Source organism: Arachis ipaensis, chromosome B3 (assembly GCF_059453495.1).
Source record: "Arachis ipaensis isolate K30076 ecotype BB chromosome B3, ASM5945349v1, whole genome shotgun sequence".
NCBI classification, from domain to species: Eukaryota; Viridiplantae; Streptophyta; class Magnoliopsida; order Fabales; family Fabaceae; genus Arachis; species Arachis ipaensis.
In genome coordinates this window covers 68,835,110-68,845,743 of record NC_142438.1, presented here as the reverse complement: position 1 = coordinate 68,845,743, position 10,634 = coordinate 68,835,110, and the positions used below count along the sequence as shown (strand labels likewise).

General features: G+C 37.9%; 1 non-coding gene across 1 annotated transcript; it reads right to left on the bottom strand.

Annotated features, from left to right (window-relative positions):
* Positions 1 to 4,646: 4,646 nt before the first annotated feature.
* On the bottom strand, positions 4,647 to 4,750 carry LOC148571009 (small nucleolar RNA R71). The gene has a single exon (XR_015880417.1). It is a non-coding gene; the product is annotated as a small nucleolar RNA R71 (small nucleolar RNA).
* Positions 4,751 to 10,634: the final 5,884 nt, after the last annotated feature.

Sequence of the window (10,634 nt, the reverse complement as noted above, 5' to 3'; positions counted from 1 at the left end):
GATCAACTTGAAGATGGGTGTAGAAATAAGATTTGGGATATAGGAATATGTGAAGATCAACTTTGGGAGCCCTTAGCTTGTGTGGAACTTCATCAAAGCTTGGTGCTATTGATTTTGAATTTTGGAGCTTATTAGAAGTCCAAGCATTGGTGGAAGTTCAAGGAAGAGTACAAGCACAAGCCACCTTGACAAAGAGCCTCTCTATAAGTCCAACTTAAGGACAATAAATAAAAGTGCTAGGTGGGAGACACCCCACCATGGTAAACTCTTTCCATTCTCTTGTATATATATATAATGAATGAATTGAGTTGCCATTGTAGGTAGTTTTTCTTATTTTCTATACTCTTGTACAAATTGCTTTGATTGCTAGGTTGCTTATTAGATTCATATTTTGATTAGAATAGTTATTTTTGAATTGCATCTTGCTTGAAGTACAATTTTTGTTTGCATTGTCTTTGAAAAAAATTTCAAAAACTAAAAGATTTTTAGTTAGATTTGAATTTTGGTTAGTTTAGAGTGTTTACAGGTTAGGAGAGTGTTTAATTCTATTTTAGGCTTCTTTAAAAAAAGGGGGGGAGCTCCACGCGTGAGCGTGGACGACGCGCACGCGTCGTATGCTGATGTTGGAACTCCTGGTACAAAAACTAGAGAGTTGTGCTGGAGTTGTGCAGTTTTTGTGCGAAGAGCACAATTTACGACCACGCGTACGCGTGGGGGACGCTTACGCGTCACTTGCCCTTCCTGCTTTTCACGCGCACACGTGGCCCTTGCGCGCGCATTGCTTTCGCGCTCTGTTTCTGCCCTCTTTTTTTTTCTTTTCTTTTCTCCTTTTTCTTCTTTCTTCTTTCTTCTCTCTCCTTTCTTCTTCTATTTTCTTTCCTTCTCCCATTTCTTTTATTTCTCTTCTTTTTACTTCTCTCAACATTTTTTTTTCAATCATTTTTCTCCACTTCTCCTTCTCCCTCTTTTTAAATTTTCACTTCTTATTTTTCTCATCTTTTATTTTCTTTTGTTCATCACATTTGCATACTTTCATTCATTACATTTTAACTTGGTTTTGTAGGTTGTTTTTATTTTATTTTCCAAGTTTGCTATTTCTTTCATTGGTGTTGAATGTTCTTACTTAACTGTTGAATATTTCTTAGATCATTTTGGTGCTTCTTGACTTATTTGATATTGATTGGGTGGTAAAATTTTTGGGTCAATGCTTAATTTTTTATAATGTGCATTGATATGAACTCATATTGTCTTTCATGACCCACTCTTTCCTATTTGAACTTGATACTTCTGAGTGTTCTCTTCATGCTATTTACTTATGCTTAAACTTTACTCTTGCATCAAGTGTTAGTTGATAGGCCCTTTGCTTATATTGCTCTCTTACTTACATATTGTAGCTACCATGTAGTTGAGAACCTGATGCCAGGGCATTTTGGCCAGTTTCACTGACCTTTTCTTTACTATTTTTAGGGTAGTTTCATGCATTTCCTTAGGAAATAAGCTCGTTTTGGGTAGATATTCACTTACATCTTGATTCAAGCATACATTGTGCACTTTACATGATTTCATGAGGATTTTGCATGAATTTAAGGACAAATTGGATGTTGCATTTCCCATGACTTGGACTAGAACTTTGATGCACTTTATTGCTTGATTTCAGGACAAAGGAAGCAAAGAAGAACCACATTATTGGCTACATTAGTTACACTAACGTTAACACTAACGTGGAATGGGAGTAACTTGCAAAGTTAATGAGAAAAGTAATTGCCAATAACGCTCTCGAAGCCATCATTGCCCACGTTAAGAGTCACGTTAACTAAGTTAACGTGAACTCTAACGTGGAAGAAAGGAAATGGAGCCAACGTTAGTGACACTTAACATTATCACTAACGTTGGACCAAGCTCATAAGTGGCCACGTTAGTTGCCACGTTAACTTAGTTAACGTGGCCTCTAACGTTAAGAAGTAAAGGGGGACGCCAACGTTAGTGTCATTCAACTTTCTCACTAACGTTGGCCAAGTCACAAGAAGCCATGTTAACTCCCACGTTAACCTAGTTAACGTGGAAGCTAACGTGAGAAAACTAGGTGGTCGACAACGTTAGTGACACCAAACATTGTCACTAACGTTGGAAGGAGCCAACACAAGCCACAATGAGCCACATTAACTCCCACGTTAACTTAGTTAACGTGGAAGCTAACGTGAAGAGAGGGATGATGAGCCAACGTTAGTGACATTCAATTTTGTCACTAACGTTGGAGATGGCTAGCACAGCCACGTTAGAAGCCACGTTAACCTAGTTAACGTGGACTCTAACATGGGAGCTAAGGGGTACATTAGAACGTTAGTGACAATGTTAAGTGTCACTAATGTTCTCGAAGGTTGGCAAGCCTACGTTAAAAGAGCCACGTTAACTAAGTTAACGTGGACTCCAACGATGGGAAGGGGAAGGCTTCTCAACGTTATTGGGAAAGTTGAGTCCCAATAACGTGCGCGAAGGACAAAGAGGCAACGTTAGTGGCAACGTTTGTGCCACTAACGTTGAGGTTAACGTGGCTCTTACTTGGGTGAGGAACGTTAGTGAAAAAGTTGAATGTCATTAACGTTCTCGAACCCATATTTTCACTGAACGTTAACACCACTAACGCCCTGAGCTAAAGTCTCTGCCCACTTCACAATTTCTCTCTGCAAGTAAAGCCAAGCCCAATGAAGAAGATAACTGCTTCAAACTCAAGATCCAAAAGCCCAGACCCAAAACTTGAAGAGCCAACTAGAAGAGTAGTATATATAGGAGTAGCTTTAAATTATTTACAGAGTTGGAAATTATAGGGAGCCTCTGGGCATAGAACTACTCTCTATATTTACTTCCTCTGCACTTCTAGTTTTCATTATGTATTCTCCATCTTTGTTTTTATTTTCCAGAGCTATGAATAACTAAACCCTTTTCATTGGGTTAGGGAACTCTGTTGTAATTTGATGGATCAATACTAGTTTTCATTATTCTTCTTCTATCTTTTCTCTTGATTTTACTTGAAAGCTTTCGATCTTCATCCAATTGGGTAGTTATCTTGGAAAAGAAGCTATTCATACTTGGATCTCTTCTGAACCTTGAAAGAGGAATGAAGAGATCATGCTAGAAATGCTTTCTCATGCTGGACCAAATTGGGTTTGGATGGATATGTGACTATAATCCTCTCAACACTTGATTTGGGAAATGCATGTGGTATAATCAGTGACCATACTTCATCTCTTCTCATGAGCAATTGACCAAAGAATTGGCTATTGATCAAGATTTGAGAGATTGAATTACAAGAAATTGTAATTCGATCACTTAAGATTGCCAAGGAGATCAATGAGTGCATTGATTGAGGAAGAGATGAAAATGAAATTGATCCGGAGAATGCAACATCTCCTGAGCCAATGAACTCCCCATTCCTGATCTTACCCATTCTCTTTAATTTCAGTCATTTACTTTTATGAGCAATTTTCCCATTCCCATTTAAGATTCTGCAATTTACTTTCCGTCATTTACATTCAGCTTTTTATTTCTAGCATTTACTTTGCTATTATTTACTTTCCCGCCATTTAATTTTCTGCAATTCTCAACTCAAATTCTGATTAGCTCAACTAGAATATTCCTCTAATTAAAGTTGCTTGATCAATCAATCCTTGTGGGATTCGACCTCACTCTATTGTGAGTTTTTACTTGACGACAAATTCGGTACACTTGCCGAAGAAAATTTGTTATGAGACAAGTTTTTCGTGCATCAAGTTTATGGCACCGTTGCCGGGGATTGATTGTGCATCAACAATGATTAAATTGGAGGATAACTAGATTGAGCATTTTATTTTTGTTTGATTCAATTTTCTAGTTGAGTCATTTACTTTCTGTTTTAGTTAATTTCTTCCCTTCCCCCACTTTTTCTTTGTTATTTACCATTCATTTCACTAACCCACTAACTGTTTGAGATATTGCATCACTCACACTAATAGTAATTCTGACAGATATACTTTCTGCACCTATTCCCTTTGCTTGTACTTGTTGGTTGTATGACAGGGAGAAGAAGCGGGGCTTCAACTTCCTTTGATTCTGAACTTGAGAGAACCTTCCTTAGACTAAGGAGGGAGGCAAGAGAAAAATGTGTAGTTGGTGCTGAAGAAGAGGAGGAACACTTTGAGGAATACTTTGAACCAAACATAGAAGAAAACATGGAAAACCATCATGAAGAAGAGACTCACAACCATGGCGGAAGAGGTCGAGCAAATCATGCTGGGGAGGATAGAAGAGTTCTAGGCTCTTACATCAATCCAAACCCAGGAAACTGTGGAAGTAGCATTCAAAAGCTAACCATCTATGCCAACAATTTTGAACTAAAACTACAGCTTATCACCCTTGTTCAGAACAACTGTTTGTTCGGAGGAAGTGTCCAAGAAGACCCCAATCAACATCTAACCACCTTCCTGAGAATATGTGACACAATGAAGTCTAATGGTGTTCATCCTGATGCCTATAGACTGCTCTTATTTTCATTCTCACTCAAGGATAAGGCAGCCAAGTGGCTGGAGTCTTTCCCAAAGGAGAGCTTGACAACTTGGGAAGATGTGGTGAACAAATTCTTAGCAAGATTTTACCCCCCTCAACGAATCAATAGGCTGAGAGCTGAGGTCCAAACTTTCAGGCAACAAGATGGTGAGACTCTGTATGAAGCATGGGAGAGGTTTAAGGACCTAACAAGGAGGTGTCCACCTGACATGTTCAATGAATGGGTGCAGCTGCACATTTTCTATGAAGGGCTCTCTTATGAGTCAAAGAAGGCCGTAGACCATTCATCCGGAAGTTCTTTGAACAAGAAGAAGACTATTGAGGAGGCCATAGATGTCATTGAAACTGTAGAAGAGAATGACTACTTCTATGCTTTCGAAAGAGGGAACACTAGAGGAGTGATGGAGCTAAACAATGTAGATGCTCTGCTGGCTCAGAACAAGCTCATTACCCAGCAGCTGGCTGACCTCACCAAGAAGATGGAGAGGAACCAAGTACCAGTAATCACCACTTCATCAACAAACCAGGAAGGAGTGAATGAAGAAACAGAGGGTAGACAGGAGCAAGCCAACTACATTGGGAATTCACCTAGGCAAAACCATGATCCATACTCCAAGACCTACAACCCTGGATGGAGGAATCACCCAAACTTTGGGTGGAGAAATCAACAAGACCAAAGCCTTGATCAAAGACGCCCAAATCCCAACAATGCAAGCCACCAACACTTCACATCTAGACCATATCAACACCCCAATAACAACACCTCTCCACATCCACATCAAAACCAAAATAACTTACCTCATCCTTCCACCTCTAATCATGATCTACAATCGTTTGATGATAGACTCTCAAGGATTGAGAATCTACTTGAAGGCATAGGAAAGGAGATTCAAGACAACAAGGTGTTCAAGGAGGAAGTGCGAGCCAGTTTCAAGAATCAGGGAGACACAATCAAGAGGTTGGAATCTCAAGTTGGGTATCTCTCTGAGCAAATTCCCAAACCCACAGATGGATTTCCAAGTGACACAGAGAAGAATCCGAGAGGTGAAACAAAGAAAGTAAGATGGGAAGATTGCAAGATGGTCACTATAAGTGATAAGGAGACTAAGGACAAGCCAAGCAAGCTGTCAGAACAACCTGAAGATACCTCAGTAGAGAAGAAGAAAAAAGATCATCAAGAACCAGAAATCTCACAACAGAAGCTGCTGAGACTCTATGCACCTTTTCCCCAACTGCTCAATGGTGCTGTGGAGAAGAGAATATACTCAAGGTTTCTAGATTTTTTTGCATCTCTGCATGTCAACATACCATTCATCAAGACTATTCAACAAATGCCTGCATACATCAAGTATATGAAGGAGCTGCTTCCCAGGAAAAGCTCACTCAAGGGAGGCCAAACTATAGTGATGAACAAGGAGTGCAATTCCCTCATTCAACCACAGTTGCCTACAAAAAAAAAAGATCCAGGGAGTTTTTATGTCCCCTGTGCCATAGGAGAAATAATGTTTGATAGAGCACTCTGTGATTTAGGAGCAAGCATCAACTTAATGCCCTTATCCCTGGTGAAGAGGCTGCAGATCAATGAGATATTGCCCACAGATGTAGTCATCAGCCTGGCTGACAAAACTCAAAAACAAGCAATAGGGGTGGTGGAAAACATGTTGTTAAAGGTTAGGAAATACTTTCTTCCCACAGACTTTGTCATCTTGGACATGGAAGAGAGTCACACTCACCCAATCATATTGGGAAGACCATTCCTAGTTACAGCCAGAGCACTCATAGATGTGGAGCGAGGGGAGCTAATATTGAGGATCCATGATGAACGACTCAGCTTTAACGTCTTCAAACTCTCACAAGAAACAGACCAAGAAAACAAAGAACCAAGCAATGATCATAATGAGATGCTGACAGAGGAAGCAAGCACTGAAGCACAACCAGCCCATCTGGGAAAGCCCTTGGTTGATGAACAAGGAAATAAGCAGTTGTCACAACTCAAGGAAAAGCTGGAGGAACCTAAACCACCAGAGACATGTGAAGACAACAACAAAATTCCCATAGAAGAAGAAGTCACCAAGAGCAAGGCAACATCAAAAGGGACAAAGAAGAAGGTACTAAGGGGGTGGAGGAATAAGAAGATCCCTACAGAAGACTTCTCTCCAAGAGATAAAGTGATCTCAGCTTACTTCCCAGATATCCCCCTAATCTCCCCACTGTACCATCTCAATTACCTAAGGTCTTCACTATCAACAGAGTTCTCTCCTTGGAACATGTAGAGATCATTGATACAACCAATGGATATAAGTTCAAGGCAAGAGGGGAGGACTTGAAGCATTATCAACCTCCCTGATGAAGGAGAAACGTCAAGCTAGTGACGCTAAAGAAGCGCTTCATGGGAGGCAACCCATGTTTTATGAGCTTTTACTAGTGAATAAGTCAATATTCATGAATTCCAACCCAAACTTGACAAACACTTGGTGAAATCCTTATATTGCAGTATATAGTGAAGAATAAGTTTGGTGTTCAAAGCGTGCCAAGAAACCATGAATGCAACTGAGAGCATGCTAGTCTTGGAGCTTTGAACAGAACTTTTCATCACAGTGCTCCAAACTAAGTTTGGTGTCACCCCATGGTGCCACCAATGTGCATATAAGGATACACAGTTAGTTAGTTAGTTGGAGTTCATGAATAAACAAAATCTTTTCTTCTTTTTATTATTCTAGCCGAAAAGTTTAAATTGTTTTTTTTTATGATGATTAATTCTTCCTTTTCTTCTTTTATCTTTTTAGGAAAAGGAGAGGCACTGATGAGCGGATAATTTATACGCTTTTTGGCATTGTTTTTAGTATGTTTTTAGTAGAATCTAGTTACTTTTAGGGATGTTTTCATTAGTTTTTATGTTAAATTCACATTTCTGGACTTTACTATGAGTTTGTGTATTTTTCTGTGATTTCAGGTATTTTCTGGCTGAAATTGCGGGACTTGAGCAAAAATCAGATTCAGAGGTTGAAGAAGGACTGCTGATGCTGTTGGATTCTGACCTCCCTGGACTCAAAATGGCTTTTCTGGAGCTACAAAACTCAAAATGGCGTGCTTCCAATTGCGTTGGAAATTCGACATCCAGGGCTTTCCAGCAATATATAATAGTTCATACTTTGGCCAAGTTTAGATGACGTAAAAGGGTGTTGAACGCCAGTTCTACGCTGCTGTCTGGAGTTAAACGCCAGAAACACGTCACAAGCCAGAGTTGAACGCCAGAAATACGTTACAAACTGGCGTTCAACTCCAAGAATGACCTCTGCACGTGTAACACTCAAGCTCAGCCCAAGCACACACCAAGTGGGCCCCGGAAGTGCATTTAGGCATCAATTACTTACTTCTGTAAACCCCAGTAGCTAGTTTATTATAAATAGGACTTTTTACTATTGTATTAGACATCTTTGGAAGATCCGGGATTGTATTTTTGATCCTGTGATCTTGTTTTGGGGGCTGGCCATTCGGCCATGCCTGGACCTTTCATTTATGTATTTTCATACGGTAGAGTTTCTACACTCCATAGATTAAGGTGTGGAGCTCTGCTGTTCCTCAAAGATTAATGCAAAGTACTACTGTTTTTCTATTTAATTCAACTTATTCCGCTTCTAAGATATTCATTCGCACTTCAACCTGAATGTGATGAACGTGACAATCATCATCATTCCCTATGAACGCGTGCCTGACAACCACTTCCGTTCTACCTTAGATTGAATGAGTATCTCTTGGATCTCTTAATCAGAATCTTCGTGGTATAAGCTAGATTGATGGCGGCATTCATGAGAGTCCGGAAAGTCTAAACCTTGTCTGTGGTATTCCGAGTAGGACTCTGGGATTGAATGACTGTGACAAACTTCAAACTCGCGAGTGCTGGGCGTAGTGACAGACGCAAAAGGAGGGTGAATCCTATTCCAGTATGATCGAGAACCTCAGATGATTAGCCGTGCTGTGACAGAGCATTTGGACCATTTTCACAAGAGGATGGGATGCAGCCATTGGCAAGGGTGATGCCTCCATACGATTAGCCATGCAGTGACAGCGCATCGGACCATTTTCCAGAGAGGATTAAAAGTAGCCATTGACAACGGTGCTGTCCTTACATAAAGCCAGCCATTGAAAGGAGTAAGACTGATTGGATGAAGATAGCAGGAAAGCAGAGGTTCAGAGGAACGAAAGCATCTTTATACACTTATCTGAAATTTTCACCAATGATATACATAAGTGTTTCTATCCTTACTTTATGTTTATTTTGTTATTAAATTTCGAAAACTCCATAACTATTTTATATCCGCCTGACTGAGATTTACAAGGTGACCATAGCTTGCTTCATACCAACAATCTCTGTGGGATCGACCCTTACTCACGTAAGGTTTATTACTTGGATGACCCAGTGCACTTACTGGTTAGTTGTATCAAAGTTGTGAATGAAAAACGATTTATTAAGACGTGCGTACAGAGTTTCTGGCACCGTTACCTGAGATCACAATTTCGTGCACCAAGTTTTTGGCGCCGTTGCCGGGGATTGTTCAAGTTTGGACAACTGACGGTTCATCTTGTTGCTCAGATTAGGTAATTTTCTTTTTGTTTTGTTTTCAAAAATTTCTCCTTTGTTTTCGAAAAAAAATTTAAAATAAAAATGTTTTCAAAAATATATTTTTCTTCAGAATTTTTAAGAATGAATTCTAGTGTTTCATGAAACATGTTGAAGCCTGGCTGGCTGTAAAGCCATGTCTAATTCTTTTGAATAGGGTATGTCAGGCGTGTCATGTCTAAGTTACATACTAAAGCTTGGCTGGCTATTAAGCCATGCCTGACCCTTTGATTGGAGCTTTAGACTAAAGAGCATAAGATTCCTGGAATTCATATTAAAAATTTTGGAATCCTTATTTTTCTTTTTCAAAATAATTTTCGAAAAAAAAATTTAAAAGAAAATACAAAAAAAAATCATAAAATCATAAAAATCAAAAATATTTCATGTTTCTTGTTTGATTCTTGAGTCAAGTTGAAAGTTTGGTGTCAATTGCATATTCATCTTGTATTTTTCGAAAAATTCATGCATTCATAGTGTTCTTCATGATCTTCAAGTTATTCTTGGTAAATCTTCTTGTTTGTTCTTGATGTTTTCTTGTTTTGCATCTTTTCTTGTTTTACATGTGCATTTTTGCATTCATAGTGTCTGAACATGAAAGATCTCTAAGTTTGGTGTCTTGCATGTTTTCTTTGCATCAAAAATTTTTCAAAAATATGTTCTTGATGTTCATCATGATCTTCATAGTGTTCTTGGTGTTCATCTTGACATTCATAGCATTCTTGCATGCATTCATTGTTTTGATCTAAAATTTCCATGCATTGAGCATTTTTAGTATTTTTCTCTCTCATCATAAAAATTTAAAAATCAAAAAAAAAATATCTTCCCCTTTTTCTTCTCATAAATTCGAAAATTTGAGTTGACTTTTTAAAATTTAGTTGTTTTTTATGAGTCAAATCAAATTTTCAATTTAAAAATCTTATCTTTTTCAAAATCTTTTTCAAAAATCAAATCTTTTTCATTTTTCTTATTTATTTTCGAAAATTATAAAAATCTTTTTCAAAAATCTTTTTCTTATCTTTATCTCCTAATTTTCGAAAATAACATCATCAATTAATGTTTTGATTCAAAAATTTCAAGTTTGTTACTTTCTTGTTAAGAAAGATTCAAACTTTGAGTTCTAGAATCATATCTTGTGATTTTTTGTGAATCAAGTCATTAATTGTGATTTTAAAAATCAAATCTTTTTCAAAACTAATTTCAATCATATCTTTTCAAAAATATCTCCTTATCTTATCTTTTTCAAAATTTGATTTTAAAATATCTTTTCTAACTTCTTATCTTCTTATCTTTTTAAAAAACTGATTTTCAAAATTTGTTTCAACTAACTAACTAACTTTTTGTTTGTTTTTTATCTTTTTCAAAACTACCTAACTAACTCTCTCTCTCTAATTTTCGAAAATATCTTCCCTCTTTTTCAAAATTTCTTTTTAATTAACTAATTATTTTAATCTTATTCCTAATTTTCGAAAAAAAT